The 22,767-nt window shown below is 46.3% G+C and overlaps 1 protein-coding gene and 1 pseudogene across 4 annotated transcripts in view; one reads left to right on the top strand and one right to left on the bottom strand.

Annotated features, from left to right (window-relative positions):
• The window catches only part of LOC100152750, a 103,174-nt pseudogene extending 90,195 nt beyond the window's left edge, over window positions 1–12,979 (top strand).
• Window positions 1–14,374, bottom strand: part of MGAT5 (mannosyl (alpha-1,6-)-glycoprotein beta-1,6-N-acetyl-glucosaminyltransferase) — a 374,468-nt gene extending 360,094 nt beyond the window's left edge. The window contains exon 1 of one of the 4 annotated variants that reach the window (XM_021075187.1): window positions 14,238–14,374. The gene's annotated coding sequence lies outside the window, so the exon portion shown is untranslated. Of the gene's footprint in view, window positions 1–13,905; window positions 14,040–14,237 lie in introns of those variants that run through there. The other 3 variants (XM_021075189.1, XM_021075184.1, XM_021075185.1) reach the window with 3 other exon arrangements.

Genomic DNA, 22,767 nt, shown 5'->3' on the forward strand with positions numbered 1-22,767 from the left:
GATCCACACAGCCAATAATAAAACTAATGCTGAGACTACAACAGCACAAACTTTATTCAATGGCCAAAGAATGAAGAAGCAGGAACCTAGTTCAAAAATCAACTTCTCAACCCAATTAGGGCACAGAGACACCAAATATTAGGAGGAACCAGATAAAAGGGAAAGATTTGGAAAGAGTGGGAGGAATACTTATGACTTATCTGAGAACAGGGATGTGGTATGGACCTGGAACTGAGGCAATGCTCCTTTTCCATCCCAGAATGGGTTTTTGAGGTTGTTGTCATGGCAACTGTCAACTGTCATGGCGCCAGTGGGTCTGTCCTTTAGCATGCTAAAGTATTACAATGAGAGCACCAGGAGACTTAAGGTCTCCTGGAAGTCAAATCCTCTATCACCTTGAGCCTATTGGTTCTAACCAATTCTTTTTTTCTCGCTCTCTCTCACTCTCTTTGCAGCCCCCTTCAGAAACTTAGATAAGAGGAATTGGTTTCTATTCAAGCGAAGGACAGGGGTATGATTCTGGGGCAACAGCTTTGGTCACAGTCTCACAGTGGGAGAATAAGACTCTTTACCCATCAGAGACATCAGCATCCCTGGTCCCCATCCAATAAATGGGAGTAGCACCCCTCAATCACTGGTAACCAAAACTGCCCCCCAGATTTCTAAAATGTCCCTAAGAAACTCCACACTGCAGTGCCCACGCTCTGCCCACCTCTGGGTGACTTCAAGCTGGACAAAGCGGGGGACACTCCCTAGGAAACTTTCATTTGCATAACAAGAGAAAGACGAGTCTTGCTGGTGGCTTACCCAGCAGCCAGGCCCTTAATCCAGAGTTCTGCCCACAAAAAGCAGAACAAAGAAGGAAGAGAATTAAGCAGACAGTCAGAGGGAAGCAGCAAGGAAGCAAAGGGGAGTCCCAGAAGTCCCAGAGCTTTCATCCCAGGCTGCCAGTGGCTCCCAGCTCTGCTCCTGTGAATTCTCCACTTGGATTGAAGCAGCTCCAGCAAGTTTGTGTTGCTAGCATCCAGGAAGAGTCCTTATTCATTACACCGCTGAACTAAAGAGGACCATTCAGGAGAACTGATTCTCCTGTCAGAGAACCTACCTTACTTGGGGGACATTGTTCAGGTTTGCCCAAAGCTCTCCATGCTGCAGTTGAAGCTCATTTATTTTGATTCTGTTCCCCCTGCCAATAAATGAATGGGCCAGTGCTCATTCTTCGCCTGGCATTTTAGATTCCAGAAAGACAGATCCAGATCATTTTGGAGCCTTTTCTGCCTCAGCTCCTTCTCATCCATCTCATTAGCCACACAGTATAAATAATGTTGTCCTCCCTTGACAGGCTTGGAAAATTTAGGTATCGGAGAAATTTGGCCTTTAAGGGACCAATTAAGTCTGCGTGAAAAACAAAAAATTTTTTCTCCAAAGTCTTTCTAACTCCCCAAGTCCATGATTTAATGTCTCTAAATTGTATTATGCTCAGAAATAATACCAACCCTAATTCAGAAATGTGGCGATATGGACCAGTTGCCAGAAAGGTGCTCTAAAAGACCCCAGGATGACTATTTCTCTCCACCTCTTCCACTAATGGACTCCATTATACCACACACACACACACACAAAAAGAGGCATTGTTGGAATCTAATGAATAAATAACTAGCGCTTGAATAGAATTTGTGTCCATTTTAATTCCAGCTACTTTCCACAAGAAAGCCTCATTTAAATTGGGGGGGCATGCTTATAATAAAACATTTTAGAAATGCTTGAAAATTTTCCTATATAAGCCAATCAGATGCAACATTAAACAGCAAAAACTTAATTGTTGAACCTGAGTAATTAAACCAGAAAGCTTGAGTATAACACAGGAGAAGGGTTAGTAGTCACGCCTGTGGGATTCGTTTAGTGTAATTTCCAGAAGAGTTATAGGAGAGCTAAAGCCCACTTGAAAAGTATGTCTTTAAATAGAGGATCACAATGCACTGATGGGTTATGAAATCAAGTCAGTGCAAGGGTCAGAAAACCTTTTCTTCAAAAGCTGGATAGTAAACACCTTAGGCTTTGCAGGCCACATAAACGTTGTCACAACTGCTCACTCTGCCACTGGCACCCGACAGCAGCCATAAAGGATCCAAATGGAAGTGACTGGGTTCCAACAAACCTTTATTTACACAATGGGCTGTAGGTTGAATCTTGACCAGTTTTTTCTTTTTTTTTTTTTTTTTTTTTTTGCTTTTTATAAGGGACACACCCATGGCATATGGAGGTTCCCAGGCAAGGGGTCAAATCGGAGCTACAACTGCCAGCCTACACAACAGCCACAGCAATGCAGGATCCAAGCTGTGACTGTGGCCTAAACCACAGCTCATGGCAATGCCAGATCCTTAACTCACTGAGTGAGGCCAGGGATTAAATACCGCAACCTCAAGGTTTCTAGTTGGATTCGTTTCCACTGTGCCATGACAGGATCTCCTGACCAGTATTTCTTACGTAAATGCAAAAGAGTAGAAACATCAGAGGCCAACAGAGGTAGAAGGGTAGGCACTGTCTCGTGAAATTTTTCTTGGTGTTATACACACATGTGTATGTCAGTTTCGAGTCAATATATTACCCACTGTAGGGTGAGGAACAAAAGTCACCACATTAGAAATGATAGTTTGAGGAGGAAAAATAAATCTGCTTCTAACTGAAACTGTTAAGAATGTAATGGATTTTCATGTTACTGAAAACAAAAGAAAAGAAGGGTTGATATAATGGGAAAGTTCTTTAGCCTAACACATCATCTTAAAAATATATTACAATATTTTGTATTTTAATTATATTAAAGATTTTAAAGAGAATATAAATAATTTAAATGATCTTCAAAAAGACGCTAAAATTACTTCTTATGCCATGCAAGTATCTGATACATGCTTTGTATCAGTTAGCAATTGCTGCATAACAAACTTTCCTAGAACTCTGGCTTAAAACAGTAATCATCAATGCCTTCCATGACTCCTTCACAGGTTAGCTGGCTGGTTCTGGTAACCTAGGGCAGGCTTAACTGACCTTGGCGAGACCTGCTTAGGAGACTTCGATCAGCCTGCAGTTCAGTGGTGCGGCTCACTAGTCCAGGAAGGCCTCAGCTGACACAACTTGGCTCATTTCCATGCATCTCTCAGTCCCTCCCTCAGACTAGCCTGGGCGTGCTCTCATGGGGGTGGCAGGGACTTGAGCAAGCATGCCCAGCTGGATAAATGGCAATGGCAATCAGAAACATGAACCTGTAGGCTTGGCATCTGCTAACATCCTTAAGCCAAAGCAGTCACATGGCCAATCCCAGTAGTTGGGTAGGGAAGAGAAGGGGACTAATAAGTTACAAGGCAAAGAGTGTGGATATAGGGAGGCCATTAAGCGGGGCCATTAGTGCAATCAATCTGCCACAGACATTATTTACCATTTGTAACTGCCTTGGCAGAAACAGAGAGATTTTACATTATTTTAAGTTTTCCCATTACCATTTCTCATTTTGATTTTCCATGATCACTTATAAGGCAGGAAGGCAGAGCGAAAAGAACACAGGCTTTGGAATCAATGAGATCTTTGTGGTCTGGCTCCACCACTTCCAGGTGTATGACCCTGGGCAAGTCTTCTTGCACCTCAGTCCTGTCATGACAGTAGGACTACTGATAATGACATAAGTCACAACAAAAAACATATGTAGTTCAATGTCTGGCTACCTCAGAACTCAAACCTTAGATACCACATGTTTTGCAAATAGTTGACTTAAAACATATACAAAAAGATAAGAAACAAGGAAAGAGGCAAATTTCCCCTGACAATAAAGTTTCTCAACAGAAAACAACAGTTCCTTTATATAAAAAGTAAAAAAACATTTTTTTTTTTCCTTTTGGCCACCCCAAGGCATATAGAGTTCCTGGGCCAGGGATCAGATTCAACCTCAGTTGCAACCTAAGCTGCAGCTTCAGCGACACTGGGTCAGGATAGAACCCAGCACTCCTAAGATGCCACCAATTCCCTTGGACCACAGTAGGAACTCCAAAAAACCATTTCCCCAAGAGTTTTGAGGACCGTGGCAGGCAGGAAAATGGCCCTCAAGCATGTTTACATCTTAATCCCTGAAACCTGTGAATCTGCTGCCTTATAGGACAGGTGTGATGAAGTTAAGAATCTTGAGATGGGAGTTCCCGTCGTGGCGCAGTGGTTAACGAATCCGACTAGGAACCATGAGGTTGCGGGTTCGGTCCCTGCCCTTGCTCAGTGGGTTAACGATCTGGCGTTGCTGTGAGCTGTGGTGTAGGTTGCAGACGCGGCTCGGATCCCACGTTGCTGTGGCTCTGGCGTAGGCCAGTGGCTACAGCTCCGATTCGACCCCTAGCCTGGGAACCTCCATATGCCGTGGGAGCGGCCCAAAGAAATAGCAAAAAGACAAAAAAAAAAAAAAAAAAAAAAAAAAAGAATCCTGAGATGAATTTATCCCGGATTTTCTAGGTGGGCCCCATCTAATCACAGAAATCCTGAAATCAGAGAATCTTCCCCAGGTGTGGTCCCACAGCTCAGCCAAGGAGGCACACTAGTCTTGGCCTGATGGCAGAGGGACAAGGAGTCAGCCCACCATTGCTGGTTTTGACACTAGAGGAGGAAGCGGGCATGAGCCTGTGAATGTGGTGGCCACTGGAAGCTGAATGAGGCAAGGAGAAGGATTCTCCCCTAGAGCTTCATGAAGGAATGGACACCTTGATTTTAGCCAATGAGACCTGTGTTGGACCTCTGACCTAACATTATAAGACAATAAGTTTGTATTCCTGTCAGTCACCAAGTCTGTGGTTATTTGTTACAGCAGTAACATAAAGATGATGTAATCTTGTCATCTTTATACAAAGGCTGACAATGAGGAAATAGAAAAGTCTATCTTGAAGCCACTGAACTGGGAAGAAACTATGGAACTTGGAGAACACTAACCAGGCATGGCATCAGAAATGGAAAGCTATATCTGATTCTGATTACAAGAGCAATTAAAGAAAAGGCAGTAGGACAGAATAAGCAACTCATTATTATGGGAAACACTTTAAGGCAGTCTATAGGGAAGTATAATAAAGTCATTATTTATCCACGCAATCTTCTGGCTATAATTTTGACAAGCATGTACTAGGAGAAAAGCCACATTTAAAAAAAAAATCCTTCCACAGAAACTTTCTACAGGTTTCATTTAACTGATGGCTATTCCAGAAATGTGCAGCTCTATGATCACTTCTAGTTCTTTCTATAGACAGTATGACAATAAGGTAATAAGCCCTAGTGGTGTGTACCATGAACCAACACACACACTCACACACAGTCTCAATTTGCTGGGCTTCATGAGCCCACAAATAATGCTCACAGGGAAGGAGGAAAAAAATGTGTACAGAAAGTCCACTGATTGGTTTACAAACAGAACTCTAAACTGGCACAGCCAAAAAGGACCTCAAAATTAGAACCACACCTAAGAATATACTTAGGGACAGATTAAACAAAGTACAGTAGCTGAGTGTGCTGGGCTCAGCCAAAGAGGCAGACTAGCAGAATCCCAAAGATTCAGGAAACACTGAGATGCCTCATCTGACAGATGAGAAACCAGAATCACAGAGCACTAAAATGAAGACAACTCACAAAGTGCAGAGAGGCCTCACCTGCCTGAACAGGAGCTTACCCATGATGCCCTGCTACCCAGCAGATGGTGATGTGGTGCCAGGCCCTGTCCAAGGTAACAGAACTTCAGATTCCTTTCTGAGAAAACCTGGGGGCCAGATGTTATTTTTTAACCAACTTGGGGGGAAAAAAAACCCTCTCCTTTTCTGGAGCTCAGTGGACATCAAGATGGGAAATAAGGAATGGTGAACCTATAAAAGAAAGTTGGTAACATTTGCCCAAGAGAATTACATTTGCCTGTTCTAAATATTGTACAAAGGGAGTTCCCATCATGGTGCAGCAGAAACAAATCCGACCAGGAACCATAAGGTCACTGGTTCAATCCCTGGCCTTGCTCAATGGGTTGAGGATTTGTTGTTGCTATGAGGTGTGCGGTGTAGGTCTCAGACATGACTAGGATCCTGCATAGCTGTGGCTATGGCGTAGGTCGGCAGCTGTAGCTCCGATTAGACCCCTAGCCTGGGAACCTCCATATGCCGCAGGTGCAGCCCTAAAAAGACAAAAAAAAAAAAAAAAAAGGGAGTTCCCGTCGTGGCGCAGTGGTTAACGAATCTGACTAGGAACCATGAGGTTGCGGGTTCGGTCCCTGCCCTTGCTCAGTGGGTTAACGATCCGGCGTTGCCGTGAGCTGTGGTGTAGGTTGCAGACGCGGCTCGGATCCCGCGTTGCTGTGGCTCTGGCGTAGGCCGGTGGCTACAGCTCCGATTCAACCCCTAGCCTGGGAACCTCCATATGCCGCGGGAGCGGCCCAAGAAATAGCAACAACAACAACAAAAAGACAAAAAGACAAAAAAAAAAAATTAAATATTATACAAAGATTACATAACGTCGCCTGTAAATCTAGCAAGCACAGAAGTTCCAGTTGTGGTTCAGCAGTAAAGAACCTGACTAGTATCCATGAGGACGTGGGTTTGATCACTGGCCCTGCTCAGTGGGTTAAAGATTTGGCAGTGTCATGACCTGCAGTGTATGTTGCAGACATGGTTCAGACCTGGTGTGGCTGTGGCTGTGGTGTAGGCCAGCAGGTGCAGCTCCAATATGCCCCCTAGCCTGGGAACTTCCATAAGCCACAGATGGGGCCCTAAAAAGAAAAAACAAAATCTAGCAAGCACAAGAGTTAGACATCACTTTAGGGAGGAGGGGAAACAGACCATTCTTAGTTACTGGAGCCGAGAACTCTGTTAAATAACATATGCCATCCCAGTGGACAGAGGGGCTTGAAATTATGTTTTGAAGGTCACACGTAAGACTGGGGACTCGCCATACGAAGCATATTATTGGGGAGGGAGAGGGAGGAAAGTGCCCCTTCCTCTCCAGATCCCCACTTAGGGCTAACTCTAACCTTGGTGGCTCTGAAAAATGCTAGGAGAGGGGGTGAAGGGAGTACGTCAAACACAATTACTAAAAAAAGTACCGAAGGAAAACAGAAAGACAACACCAAGCAAGAGGCATAGACAGTGCTTTCCTAAACCAACATGTAAGAGAAAAAAACTGGTTGTTTAGAACACTCCTCATTGGAATGAACACTAGTAAATTTAAAAACAAACAAAAAAAACGTGGTCGAAAATAACAGTCAAAAAAAAAAAGCAGCTGCAAGGAAATTGATGGCAAACTCCCTATACTTCTTTTTTTTTGCTTTTAAGGGCCACACCCGTGAACCTGGAAGTTTCCAGGCTAGGGGTCGAATCGGAGCTACAACTGCTGGCTACACCACAGCCCCAGCAATGCAGGATCTGAGCCGAGTCTGCGACCTACACCACAGCTCATGGCAATGCCGGATCCTTAACCCACTGAGAGAGGCAAGGGACCGAACCCACAACCTCATGGTTACTGTCGGATTCGTTTCTGCGGAACCATGGCAGGAACTCTGGGAATTTTATTTCTTTAGCCTTCACCTCCTTTGCCACACGTGTAGAATTATACATCTTTAAGACTGAACAGAACTTTGGAGCTCGTTCAATCCCCTCTTACTTTCCAACATAAGAACTAAAGCTCACATCGGTCAAATGGACTAAATTAATGTATTCTTAATTTGCATATTGCTTCACAACTGAACCGAACTCTTCTGTGTGCGCCCTGATCAGGCCAAGACTAAACATCTTGGGCAGGGAGGAACTATTAATTAACTGGAAGCTCAGAATCAGGAACAGGTGAGGACGATAATGTGCCTGAGGCAAGGCTGGTCCTAGGTAAGGAATCCACCGAAAGGCAAGCGTGTTCCTTGGGACTGCAGATGCAGAGATTCTTTAAAGTACGATGATCCCAGTGGCCAGAGGAATATTTTGCAGGACCTCAGCTCTCTTTCGAGGGACAACTTTAGGAATGAACAGAACTTTGGAGCTCATCCAATCCCCTTTTACTTTCCAAGAGACACTGTGGGGATGTCTTCCCAGGCCATTCATTGCAAATGTTGAGGGACAGCCCTGATACCTCTGCCAGGTCAGCCCTCAGCCACTCCATGCTCCTAAAGGGTGGAAATCAGTGCTGAGGGGGACCAGGAGCACTAAGACACAGACACAGACACAGAGGAAAAACAAACAGGGAGTGAGAGAATGAATATTTAAGGGTGAAATGTGGAGTTCCTTTTGTGGTTCAGCAGGTTAAGAACTCAACATAGTGTCTGTGATGATTCAGGTTCTGTCCCTGGCCTTACTCAGTGGGTTAAGGATCTGGTGTTGCTGCAAGCTGCTGTGCAGGGCACAGATGCAGCTCAGATCCCAGTAGGTGGGCATCTGCACCTCCGGTTCAACCCCTAGCCTGGGAACTTCCATATGCAGTGGGTGTGGCCATAGAAAGAAAAAGAAAAAAAGAGTGAAATGTAAAATCCATCCCAGACTATATTCCTAAAATGTCAAACTTAGAAGATGACATAAGCAAGGGAACCCTTCACTTAAAGGCATATAAGTTGCTCAGATTCTTCCATCTGGGGAGGAGGAAGGGACCTGGGCACACCCACGTGCCCCCCACCAGATTTCCAGGGGGAGACTGGCTGTGAGCAGGGCTCTGGGAGCAGGAGGGACAGAAGTCAAATGACTATCACATTCTCTTCCTGGGTCATTTCTATAAACAAAGCAGGCACACATCAGTTATCAGTTGTTATCATTGTTCCTGTGGGATCAAGGGTCAGAGTCCAGGCCCAGCTTTGCTCTGGGATTTGCCCGGAAGACTTGGAGCAAGTCCTCCTACCTTGCTGCACCTCCAGGACCTCGGCTAGGAAGAGAAGGGATTTGGAGGGGTTGAGGGGGGGAAATCTCCCTGAGGTCCCTTCCACCCCCGAGTGTCTAAGACCCCTTCTGGCTTTGGTTGAGAGAAAGTGCTGGCTAGTACAGGGTGAGCTTGCTATCCTAAACCACTAAGCCCAGTCCAGCTACCCTGGGCTCTGCACTTACTCACCCTGCTACTCAATAGCTGTGTGTGACCTTGGCCAGCTTTCATAACCTCCCAATGCCTGTCTCCCCCATGTATAAACTGGGACTAACAATAGTATCCACATCAGTATTGCAGTGAGGAGTAAATGAGATACAAAAGAAGCCTTTGCAATCAGGCCACAACAGAAGACACATTTTTCATCACCATCACTTGGAGTTTCTCGCCCACCTGTTCGCGACATTTCTCCACCGAGACATGCAATCTTTGCTGATCACCAACACAACAGACTCGGTGGACGGAGCCATGAAAGAGATCCAAAACTATTGTATCGGAAGACTGTTCAGTGTGGGATATTATAAAACACATCTTACCAGCACACCAGAACTTCAAAGCAGACTGTGCTCAGAATGACAGCACTAAGGAGCAGAGCTTTGGTCAGAGTTGGTGGGAGGAGCTTGGGCAGGACGTGTGGGCAGTATCTGGTACCCATTGCCTCAAGGGCCGGCCCCTCAAATCAAGGAGGGATGCAAATCAGTGAGGCTGTTATTCTTCTAAGGATAACCTTGAAGGGCTGACTTTTCAAAAAAAGTAAATCAGTTGCAAACACCGGTACTCTTACAGGTAACAAAACACTTGGATATAGCAAGGTCTTGAGTTCAGGGGCAAAAGGGTGGAGAAATACTCCTTAGCCATCCTAGGTAACCACCCCAGCTGGGGCCAAGGTCCAGCAGGCACACAGACACACAAGCATGGCAGTGGGGGGTGCCAGTTTTCAGGGAGAACCCTCCCCCACCAAACTCTATCACAATAGCTTATTCCCCTTGCCTGTCCAGATTTTTGAGGATGGATAAAGGGCCCTGACAGGAAGACGCCTGTTCCCTTTGCAGAAGGTTAGGTATTCAGACAAGAGAGCTATTGTGAGATTGTGAAGAAACACAGCAATTCCTCCAACCCTTCTCATGCATAAATACTGCCTTCTGGATATGACAAAGTTGGGGACGGAGACACTTCATTGTGGCAATGAAAAAAAAACAAACAAATAAATGCAACAGTCCAAGTGGGCAAACAGAGATCAAGTCCCAACTCTTCTAGCTGAAAACATGGTTAATGTACTAAGGCTCCTGGGACCCATCTTGGCAGCTTTCCAAGAGATATTAGTTTGCATTAACACACTGAAAGAGAAGGTCAGATGAATTAAAAGTAAGAAGGTAATTTTGAAGGAGGACATCTTCATAACAGTACCAGCACCTACCACCTCAAGGTGGCTGCCTGATAAACTCTCGGTGAGAACTCGCAGCTGGCACTGAGGTCACGACTATGCTCGGACTTTTCATGTAGAGCCAGGATGCAAGATAGTATGGGGACATAGCTTTGATTAGAGACTTTAAGAAGACGACGCTGGGGAGATCTTTACTCAATTCTGAACAGAAACTGAAAAGTATTACCATCTTCTGGCTATTAAGAGTGACCCTATACTTCAAAGCAATTATGATCTTTAAAGGCAGCCTAGTAAAAGGTGTATTGGCATGTACCAAATTTCTTTCTTTCTCTCTTTCTTTCTTTCTTGCTACACCCATGGCCTTCAGAAGTTCCTGGGCCAGGGATCAAACCCAAGCCACAGCTGTGACAATGCTGGATCCTTAAACCTCTGAGCCGCCAGAGAACTCCCCAAATTTATCTCTGACTCAAACTTCTCAACAGTCACCCACCCCCCAAATATAAAGTTATACCTGCCCCCCACTCTGCTCTCTCTTTTTTTAAAGAACCTAGATTGTGAAACGCACACACTTCCTTTAGCCAAAACCATCTGTTAACAGTTCACCTGACACCAAGACCCTTTCCCAAACTGACATTTCTCTATAACAAGTCCCCAGGGAAAATGCTCCTGACAGCACAGGCTTTCCCAAAACCTACTGTGATAACATCAAGGGAGAATAACACCCCCAACCAACCGCCACCCTACCTACAGCCAGGAGACCAAGATAGTTAAGGAGGAGGGAATAAAATGAGCTCCCATTGCTCTTTAAGACTTTTAGGAAGGAGCAGAGCAACTACCTGCCTGGAGGACCAAGAGTGCAAAAGGACAGGAACTTTCCAACCCAAGTCGCACTGATGACTGCTCCTGGCAGTTTTCCAGACATCTCTGCCGGGGACATGGGTCACTGCCTATGCCCTGCCAAAATCATCCTGAGGGTGACTCTGCAGTGACTTAGATTCCCCAGCCACGTGAAGCATTAGGAAAAGTCATGTCAAATGTCAGAGTGACATCTGGAACCTATGATGAGGAACCCCACGTCTTAGCGAAAGGACCAAAAGGGGTACCCTCAGCTGAGATCACAAAGGGAATCTGGCATGGCAATGCTTTGGGTGGCCAGCTGGGCAGAAGGCTGGTTGGTTATTTTTAATCGAGAAAACTGAATGGGAAGGGAGCAAATTTGAATTCCTATGATCTCGTGAGGTCCCTTCCAGCTCCAAGATGCTACCAAAGGAACACTGCAGATGCACATACATATGCACGGGCTTCTTTATAAAAACGTATAGACAAATGTGTGAATATATATGAGTACTGTATTCACACTTTTAAACACAAAGAACTGGAAATGCACACTGCTGAGGAGATTCAAAGGCCCATGAGCTGCTTGGCAGCCACAGCTGGAATACACAGATGTCACTGGCAGATCTGAACAGAGCCCCCCAACCCTCCTGCCACTACAGTTGCCTTAATACCAACTGACAGCTGCATGGGTAGGTGCAAACCCTGCAAAGCCCCAAACCAGGACTGCAGACTCCTTTCTCCCAGTGACCCTAGTCACAAGTGTCCCAAACCCAGGTAGGCAGGCTGGAACAAAGGAGATGAAAATCTCAAACCTGTGTCCAGACACAGCAGTGTCCTTCTCCTCTTCCTCTAGTCCTACAAGAGGCAGGAGGGTCACCACCTTCTTCCCTTCCCACCACATTGTCTCCAGGGCCTTTCCATTTCAAGTTCACTACACAAACATCAAGTTGATAACTGGAGAAAACCAAAAAGCCCTCTAGAAAGGGGAGCTTTGCTCTAATCCTAATAGAGCCAATCCGAATCCTGAGAGTGCCTATCTTAGGCCTGAACAATACCAACAAAAAGAATTTGCAGGAGAAAAAAATTCCTTTATTAAGACAGATCTGGGATGGTCTGACCAGCTTGAAACAATTCCAATCAAAAACAATTAAGTGCTGATCCTGAGTCAAGGCTCAGAACATGGGTGGCTAACCTGGGCAAGGGTGGGGTGGGAAAGGTGGGAAGGTTGGGAGTGGTCTATCAGAGAAAAAACATACCAAGTGGCCCAGGTCCTGATAATGAATGGGGGCGTACTGGGGGCGCACTAGCTTACCACTTGCCTCTCTTGAGAATGAGAGCCTACCTCTAACACTTGAATCCGAGTTGTTTACTGGTGTAGTGCTGCCATTCCACGCAAACCCTCCACAAACCTCAGCTTTCCCCTCCCCAACTTCACGGCCCCACAAGTAGGCAACCTTCCCTAACTGGGCCGCCAGAGCTGTGTGCAGATAGAAGCGTCCGGCTTGGGCCGGGCCTGACAGTCAGTGCCAGGAGTACCCGGCTCCAGACCTCGCTCCGGCGTCTCTGAAAACCCTATGCATCGTCAGGTTCCTGCAGCCTCCAAGCGCCCAGGACCCTGCTGGCGCTCCAAACGTGGCTGGACAATGCAAGCGCCACCTCTTCCCTCTTCCGCGCGGCAGCTACGAAACCACGGCTTTGTGTGACAGCCAGTGTGTGCGCGAGCGTCCCCGGGCTCACACACCCCCTTCCACCCAGTGCCGGCGCCGGGACCTTGAGCACCGCGAGCGCATCGCCAACGGGTCCTCCTCCTCCCCGCCTCTAGCAGCTTCAACGCCAGGCCTCTGGCCACCGGCCTCGGACCTGGCCTGAGGAAGCTGGGGGTGACATCCACGCCCCGGTTCTCGGCCGCGGGGGTGATCAGCGTGAGCAGCGCCAGGAGCCGGGTAAAGGCGAGGCAGGGGTCGGAGGCGCGAAAGGGCGACACGCCGGAGCCGCGCCCCCAACTTTACCAGCAGCGGGCCGGGAGGGGGCCGGGAGGGGGCCGGAGCGGCTCGCTACTCGGCAGGAAGTTCCCAGGGCCACACTGAGCATGCTCTCGGGGATTGTGTGCGCGGGTGTGCGCTCCGCGTTCCCCTCAGCCTCTCCGGCCAGGCAGCCTCGCAGATCACGCCCGCGGGGTGGTGGGCCCGTGGAGATCCTCCAAAGGTGGGGGACACCCCCACGCTCCCAGGTTTCCTGGACCAGAGATCCTGCCTGCCGCATCCCTCTCCCCCTAGGGCCCGGAGCCAACCTCCCTTCTTCTTCCTCCCCACTGGCCCAAGGCTGAGCCTGCCCTGAGCGCCCAAGTCCCTGGGACCCCAGTCCAGCACACACCCGCAGCGTGAACCCCACCAGGCTCCTCCCCGGTCCGAGCGCCCACCTGCCATCCTTGGCCGCTTGCCTCCAGCCCGCGCAACCAAAGCCTCCTCCGGACAGTCCCTTGAAAAGCCCACAATCTCCCCCTTCTCAGAGGCATGGGGGCCGCCTGCAGCTTCCCCGGGGAAGGGGCTGCTCCGGGCAGGTGGGCGCCCCCAGGCGCGTCCTCGTTTGCACTCCCGGGTCCCGCAGAGCGGCTGGGGCACCCACGCAGACGGCGGGGGGCGGCAGCCGGAATCCCCCCGGCCACGCAGCACTCAGTGCAGACTCTCCCCCACCCCTGCGCGCAGCTCCCCTCGCCCTCCGCTGTCCCCTCTGCGTTCATCTCCCCGGGGAGATGGAGAGCTTTGACGCTGTTGCCCCGACACATTGGCTCTCACCTCCTTGTTGGGCAGCAGCAGCAGCCGGGAGCGCCCGCCAGCCGCCGTCCACGCGGGGCCCAGGGCGCGGCGGGGCAAGGGGTCGCGGCGCCCCGAGCCTGCGGCGCGGCTAACTGGGCTCGATCGCGCCCGGGGCCGCCGCGGCTGCAGGGGGAGCCGCAGGGCCGCCGCCGAGCGGGCCGCGGCAGGGATGGTCTGCAAACTCTCAGCCCTGGCGGGGCCGCGCGCGGCGCGTCCACACTCGACCTGGACACTGCAGAGACTCTCCTCCCGGGCGCAGCCGACCAGGGCGGGGATCTGATCGCAATTTCTTCCAGCCCTCCCCTACCGACCTTTCCAACTTCTCCCGGGTTCTGGGCTCGCAGCTCTCTAACGCAGGGATTCCGGCCAGGGACGTTCGGCAAACTCCCCGCCCTCCCCGCGGAGCGCTCAGCCAATTCTGAACGCCCCAGCCTCTCAGGGGCCGTCTGCAAACTCCCAACTCTGTCGGAAAGGACTTCTACCAAGCCTTCAATTCCGCAGCCCAAAGGAAGAAGGGAGTTAGGGAGATAGTTTGCTTGCGATCACAAATAACATTCTAGCAAGGATAGGGGCAGTGTGCAAATACTGATGTGACAGTGCACCCTCCAGAGAGGTGTAGTCCAGGCCTCTCAGCACTCCTGACCTTCCAGCACTTGAAGCCCAGTGAGGGGAGATTATGGACTTAACTGCTGGTACCGGCAGCTGGAATCAGTGCCCTGAGCCTCCGTTTCCATCTTTGTAGAGTGTGTTATATGAAGCAGTGTGAGTTCCTGCCACTTGGTTTTTGTGACCTTGAACAAACCACTTAGCCATTTGAATTCAACATCTTTATCTACAAACATAATAAATGAGGCTCTGTGAGGTTATTTTGAAGAAGAGATAAAAATACACGTGAAGTATTTAGTAATGTCCGGCACATAGCAGGCACTCAATAAATGAATTTTCTTTCTCTTTTTCTTCCCCTCTCCTGCCAATGGATTTTATGAACACTCTGGGCAGGTTAGCTGAACACTGTGCTGTTGTAAATTCAAAAAGAAATAAAACAACTCCCAAGCCCTGAAGGCACCACAAAGAACATTGACTGACATGACATATTAAATCCAGCCAAGCCCCAGGAGAGAGAATGCTGTGCATTTACATGGCTAAGCATTATAGATCCTTGTTAAGTAGTAGATGGAATGGAAGGCAAGTGCCCTGGTGGATTACCTAGGGGTGGAAACAGCAAGGTTCATAACCCCATCAAATTCCAAGCCTTGGAACCAGTCATTACATGAAGTTACTGTATCAAGTTTATGTTGAGCTTTCCCTTACCTTCCCTGCAGAATTTCTCCACCCCCACCAATTCACACACACACACACACACACACACACACACCCCGGGGGGGGGGGGGGGATGGCTTCTGTCTGCTTTTTTTTTTTTTTTTTTTTTTTGGCTTTTTAGGGCCACACCTGCAGCATATGGAAGTTCCTAGGCTTGGCATCGAATCAGCCTATACCACAGCCACAGCAATGTAGGAACCAAGCCATGTCTGAAATCTACACCACAGCTCCCAGCAACGCCAGGTCCTTAACCCACTGAGCAAGGCCAGGGATGGAACCTGCATCCTCATGGATACTAGTCCAGTTCATAACCCACTGAACCACAAGGGGAACGCCTGATCTTCTTTCTTGAACTTAGATCACCCTATCTTATTGCCCATCCTCCCTAGCAGAAGCATTTAAAAACTGAAGATGATGGAATTCTTAGACCCTAAAAATGAATTAAAGTGTCTCACTTTGTACATAAGTTCTCAGGGCCACCCAGCTGGTTTAAGAGGTCTCCTGTCTCCAGGATCTTAATAGAAACACCCTTCGGCCTCTCTTTGATTGAGCAAGCACTAGGCTCTAGGTCTGTCCTATCTTTCATTTCAAGCCAGAGAAAATGTTTCTAACAGTTCCCAACCAGGTGAGCCCCGAATTATCAACCACTTAGATTCTGAGTTGTAAGGAACCGTCCAGGGAACAATCAAGAGCCACAAGGAAATCTGCATGGACAGGAGGATTCTTCTTAATAAGACCTTTTGGTGAAATCCCAGGAATGTTGGGAGGCATGAATTTCCCTCAGTCCTTTGGAAGAAAAATAACATCTCACTCCCTCCTTGGGCACTGGGTGGGAAATAGAAGAATGGTGACATCTGGTGGCCAGGACTTTCTGTGCTTTGGATTCGGATGGTACAGATCCTGATCCTAAAAGATTCGCTTTGAAGCCAAGTTCCTGCGGGTGGTTAATAACTGTACCACCTGGTTGCCTAGAGATTTCTGAAAGACATCAACCATTTAAACACTGCAGACCCACTGCTTTAGAGGATATTACAGATGTTTACTATTTGAGTTTTTTTTTTAAAAAAAGCATATGTATATAAAAAGAAGTAAAGTTTAAGGATGTAATATCCATAGGTACACACATCACATATATTACCTAATGCAAATATATTTATATTACATATATTCTGTTTCTTCATATGAATAATATACTTGCAATGCCTTTGAGGGAAATTAATACTATCTCAACTGTTTTTCTTTCAGAGTTAAATTGTAAATTACCATAATAATGGCTAAAGGACACTGCTTGCAGAGACGCTTACTAGGATGGAGTTGTCTATTTCATCATGTCATCTCAAGAGAGACTTGATGACAAAGTTAGAGAGGAAGAAAATAACACAGTAGAATTTCAATAGTGAAAGCCCTGGTAGCTGATGGTCAAGGTCAGACTTACTTGGTGAACAGTGATTCACTTTTAGCATTTCCACCTCCTGTGAAATATGTGGTTATGCTCACAGAAGAAAGATGTTTGGGATTAATTCACTACAATGCAACAGTGTCTGTTGCTATTACTAAATCTGATCCATTTCTTTCCACATGTTTGTCCCATGTACCATACTGTAGATAACAGCTCAGTTATAAATTTAGAAAACACAACTCTGTCCACACAATCAAAGCCCATTGTTTCCCAGCACTACTTATTAAGTTTTATGTGAGTTATATTAATCTTTATAACAATTCATGAAGCAGGTTTCACTATACCCATTTTATAGAAGCAGCAGCCAAGACTTAGCAAAGTTAGGTAATCTGCCCACCAGTAGGCAGTATTGAGTAGAATCAGAGTCAGGGATGGAATCCCATTTTCCTGACTCCAGATCGCAGACTCTTTCTACTGTGCTCTGCTGCCCACCCCAAGAAAGCCAGGAAGAAATAAAGACCAGGGCAGAAACCACTCTAAAGGATACACTAGAAATTAAGGGGTTGTTGCGAGACATGTTTTTATAATATTTTCTTAGCCTCTTTGCTGAAAACTCCATCTTGTCCTTCCTTACTTTGTCCGTCTTCCTGCTTGAGAAACAGTCACGGTGATGGTAAAAGACTTGAGGATTCTCTGAAATGCTTTGCATAGATAGCTAACTCAAATGCTAATGATTCTTAAATGCCTATAGTTTAGAGTAAAAAGTTTAACCATTTACCAGCTAAGTGACTTTTAAAATAGTAAAAAAAAAAAAAACCTATAGCCTGCACCTACAACCCCCTTTTCTCTTGACGTAATCCTCAAGCGCACAATAAAAGCAGTGTGGTTTCTTGAGGCTGGGCTCTTGGTCCCTGAGACCTTGAGTCCCTTGGTTCTCACCTTTACTTAAGATAAAAGTCTCTGTGTCTTGTTTTATGTTAACTTTTTTTTCCTTAAGTTCCATAGTACCCGTTCTTCAGCCCCATCCTGCTGATCGGTCTCGGCAAGGGGTTACTTAAGTTACTATAGATGAACAATTGTGTATGTAAATTGTATAAAGCTTAGACTCATGTGATTCAGTTGTAGAGCAGCTCTCTGCGAAATAAATGAATTTTCTTTTCCTGCCCAGACCTGAACTATCTTCAATGGCTTGGGAATTATCCATAGTGTAATCCTGGTGGAAGGTAAGACCTATGATGGTAACAGTGGTTAATCAAGTTTTAGGGTAGCATTACTAGCAGTGGTACCCAGTGACTAATGCCTTGGTTTTGATAATGTAAGCTGAGGTGTCTAGCACATACAGGTAGAGGCAACAGTGTCTTCACCTCCCCATTATTATGACATGATTTTAGGAGTTGTTTCCAGATGCCTTTGCCTCTGAGCCTGATTCCACCTTTCCTTTAAATAAATTCCTTTTCTCCTTAAATCAGTTGGACTAAGTTTCTCTTGTTTGCAGTTAAGTAACCTGCCTGGGACAGACATGAGAACCAAGAGATACAAACCCTCAGGGAAACAGAAGAAATCAAGGATGGGTCATCTAGTCTGATTAAGGTTGAGGGTTGAAAATTCAACTGATTTAAAGGGATTTGATGCAGGCAGCCTATGGCACACAGTGGTAAAACAGTTTCTTAAATTATCAACTCTACTCACCTAGAATAAAGCACCCATTGAGATCAAGCTTTGGGGAGACCAAGTATCAGCTGAGGAATATAAGGACGGTGCAAGTAAGGTGGTTGGTTTTTGTTTCGGTTTGTTTGGGGCTGCACTTGCAGCATGCAGAAGTTCCCAGGCCAGGGATCAAACCTGAGACACAGTAATAACCTGAGCCACTGCAGTGACAATGCCAGATACTTAACTCACTGAGCCACTCAGGAACTGCCAAGATGGTGGTTTTTTGTTTGTTTGTTTTTGTCTTTTAATGGAGTTAGACTACGTAAAGAAAGAGAATAATGAGCTCTAACTCCTAATTTCTCATCTCAAATTCCTAAGTTCTCAGCTCAGGCATATATATACCAGGCATTTTCTATGACTTCTAAAACAGACAATCAGGAGTTCCCATTGTGGTTCAGTGGTAATGAACCCGACTAGTATCCATGAAGACTTGGGTTCCATCCCTATCCTCACCCACAGGGTTAAGGATCCAGTGTTGCCCTGGCTGTGGCATAGGCTAGCAGCCGCAGCTCCAATTGGACCCCTAGCCTGCGAACTTCCATATGCCAAAGGTGCAGCCCTAAAAAGTAAATAAATAAATAAATAACAGACAGACGGTAAAACAAACAATAACATCAATGACAACAAAATTTCTTTTTTTCTGGCAGTTGAAGGCCAAGAGAGGCAAAAACTAAAAACAAAACTTGATCTTGTGGGTTCCTGAATTACAATGTCACCATAATTCATAGCCTAAACATTTTTGCTTGCAACCAAGGACAATGATTAAAACAGAGTAGGGCCCTTAGGACCAAATGGGAATTCATGAGAGAATTAAGATGACTTAATGTACTTGATACACTGCAAGCCCTGAAACAAAAATCTGGGGAATACATGTGAGGGATTCTAAGAATTCTAGGCCATAGAGGCAAGAACATAGTTTTAGATCAGCCTAAATCTACTCCTGTGGAGGCAGTTATGAAAATTCTAGACTCAGGGTCCTCACTTGAGCATTTGAGAGTAGTATTTATCATCCAGGCCGTTGGCTGCTGAAATCTAGACTCATGGGGGCCAACATCAGTAATAACGCTATTTGACATTTATTCAGCCCTTACCAGGGGCCAAGCACTGTTAAAAATACTTTTATATATTAAGTTATTTAATCCTAAGAATAAGCTTATGATATGTGTTATCCCTGTGTATAAAAAAAGAAACTGACACTTTTAGAGGCTCAACACTTTCTCACATGCAGCTTATACAGCAGTTAAACTGAGATTCAAGTCGGAGAGCTTGGTTCTAGAGTCTGGGCTCTTCAGGTCTATGCCGAAGTTCTTCTTATGAAGGCTATATGCCAGAAATACCTTGATTATATATGTATAGTCTTTTTAGGGCCACACTTGCAGCATATGGAGGTTCCCAGGCTAGGGGCTGAATTGGAGCTGTAGCTACTGGCCTAACACCACAGTCACAGCAACACCAGATCTGAGCCACATCTGCAACCTACAGCACAGCTCATTGCAACTCCAGATCCTTAATCCACTGAGCACGGCCAGGGATCGAACCTGCCTCCTCATATATGCTAATCAGATTTGTTTCTGCTGAGCCACAACAGGAACTCTACCTTGATATTATACAGAGGGAGGAATCCAAGAACTCAGGAAAAGGATCTAATGGGTTTAGCAAATGTGACCTATTTATCCTATCCAATGCCATGTTCCCCAAGACAGCCCAGAAAATACATTTGCCTCAGCACTGAGAAGTCCAGTGCTGAGGGAAAGGCTAGCATATTTTTTTTTTTTCTTTTTCGGCCACCCTACAGCATATGGAAGTTCCTGGGCCAGGGAATGCCACAGCTGAGGCAACACTGGATCCTTAACCCACTGCTCGGGGCCAGAGATCAAACTAGCGCCACCATAGAGAAGCCAGATCATTAACCCACTGCGCCACAGCTGGAACTCCCAAGGCCAGCACGTTTGATGAGCACTGCAGTGGCTTTTCTCTGGAGGCCAGATCTCTCGATACAGAGTTGTAGCCCTCACTCTGTTCCCAAATTTGCTGCCCACCCACCTGCAGCCCCTGGAATAAAAGAGACAGGACACTAGCAGCAAACACCATTGTGTGGCCATTTAACTCATTCCCAGTCCCATTTTCTTTGCTACTTCTTTTTTTTTTTTTTTGTCTTTTTGCTATTTCTTGGGCCGCTCCCGCGGCATATGGAGGTTCCCAGGCTAGGGGTCCAATCGGAGCTGCAGCCACCGGCCTACGCCAGAGCCACAGTAACGCAGGATCCAAGCCGTGTCTGCAACCTACACCACAGCTCACGGCAACGCCGGATGGTTAACCCACTGAGCAAGGGCAGGGACCGAACCCGCAACCTCATGGTTCCTAGTCGGATTCGTTAACCACTGCGCCACGACAGGAACTCCTGCTACTTCTTATTACAGAGCCGAAAGCCAAGTTCTTCCTTTTTCCACTTCCCCTTTCAAGTACTGGGGAATAAGGCAGCATGTGACCCAGTTCTGGCCAATGAGATGTAAGGAATGTCTGCTGAGGGATTCTGGGAAAGATGAGTTGTTTCCTTTCAATAGAGATGAAGGAGGAGATAGGGTTTCACCTTGGCCACCCTTGTACTTCCTCACTTCAAATTAGACGGCAATGCCTGGAATTGCAACAGCCGTCATTTGAGCATAAGGTATAATAAGCATAAGCTTGAAAGTCACTCAGATGATCAGTACCTAAGGATGTAAAGAGCCTGGGTCCTTGAAGACCCATTCCCACAACAGTGGTGTACCTCCAGACTTCTTGTTTTACGAGAGAAACATATCCTTACCTGTTAGGGTGTCATTGACCCACTTTTCTAACGCTTGCAAACCAAAGCATCCCTAAATGATAAAGCAACCCTTGAGGAAGGCTTCAAAATAACATCACAGACATATACTATGTATCTTCCTTCCAACAGCCAGAAGAAATCCCAGAATGACTTACTCCTACTCTGTTTTTCTTGAAAAACTTAAAGAGGATCCAGATACATTTATAAAATTTATAGCAGCACATTTTAAAAAATCCTCTTTCTCCTTCGATCTACTTTGATCACATCATACAGCTGCTCCAAAGCATCTTGCTCCATAGGTGTCCAGCTTTCTTTCTTTTGTCCTTTCTCCTTTTTCAGTGTTTCTCTTTATGATGTTGACTGCCTGGCTTCTAATGAGCAGAAATGAAGAGGGGGAAGGGGGCACTTGTAACTGCAAAGTTCCCACTGGGGACTTCTAACTCTTCTACATTCATGATTGCTGCTCCATCACACATACTTTTTAATTTTAACTTTTTAAACTCTGTTTACAGTTGCTTCTAATGGACATTTCTATATTTCAGATCCCATTATTCACAGACTTGCATTTTTTTTTTAATTTTATTTTTAAGGCTGCACGTATGGCATATGGAAGTCCCAAGGCTAGGGGTTGAATTGGAGCTGTAGCTGCCAGCCTGAGAATCAGGCACAGCAATGTGGGATCTAAGCCACATCTGCCACCTACACCACAGCTCATGGCAATGCTGGATCCTTAATCCACCGAGCAAGGCCAGGGATCAAACCCACGTCCTCATGGATACTAGTTGGGTTCGTTACCACTGAGCCACAGTGGGATCTCCCTCACAGATTTGCAATTTTAAAAGAAAGATGCCTTCTCTTGGAAGACAAATTGGTCCCAACATGAAGTCAAATCCCATTTAACAATGTCAAAAGTTCACAAACTGCAGATCTTAAAATTATAGTGTTATTATTGGTTATTTTAAAATAACCATAATGTCTAAGATGACATTATATGAAAAAATAGGGGAACAATAGGGGCACAATGGGATGGCTGGCATCTTGGGAGCACTGAGATGCAGGATTAATCCCCAGACCAGCACAGTGGGTTAAGGATCTGGCATTGCTGCAGCTGCAGCTTGGGTTGCAACTACAGCTCAGGTATGATCCCTGACGCAGGGAATTCCATATGCCATGGGGTGGCCAAAAAGGGGGGGGAATCTTCTGTTTCTTTCTACATAAGATTAAATTAATGGTCCTATATTAGTTTCCAATTGCTGCTGTAACAAATTACCACAAATTTAGTGGCTTAAAATAATATGCGTGTATTATCTTAAAGTTCTAGAGGTCAGAAGTTCAAAATGAGTATTAAAGGGATGAAATCAAGGTATCAGCAGAGTTGGTGAATTCTGGAGGATCTAGGAGAGAATCTATTCCTTCCAGCCTCTAGAGGCTGCAGCATTCCTGAGCTGCTGGCTACATCACTACAATCTTTGCTTCTGCCTATCATCATCACTTTCTCCCTGACTCTGTCTTATAAGAACCCTGTGATTATATTTAGGGCCCACCTAGATAATCCAGGATATTCACCCCACCTAAAGATCCTTAACAGTCATAGCTGCAAAGTCCC

Source organism: Sus scrofa, chromosome 15, assembly GCF_000003025.6.
Source record: "Sus scrofa isolate TJ Tabasco breed Duroc chromosome 15, Sscrofa11.1, whole genome shotgun sequence".
In the NCBI taxonomy this organism is placed as follows: Eukaryota; Metazoa; Chordata; class Mammalia; order Artiodactyla; family Suidae; genus Sus; species Sus scrofa.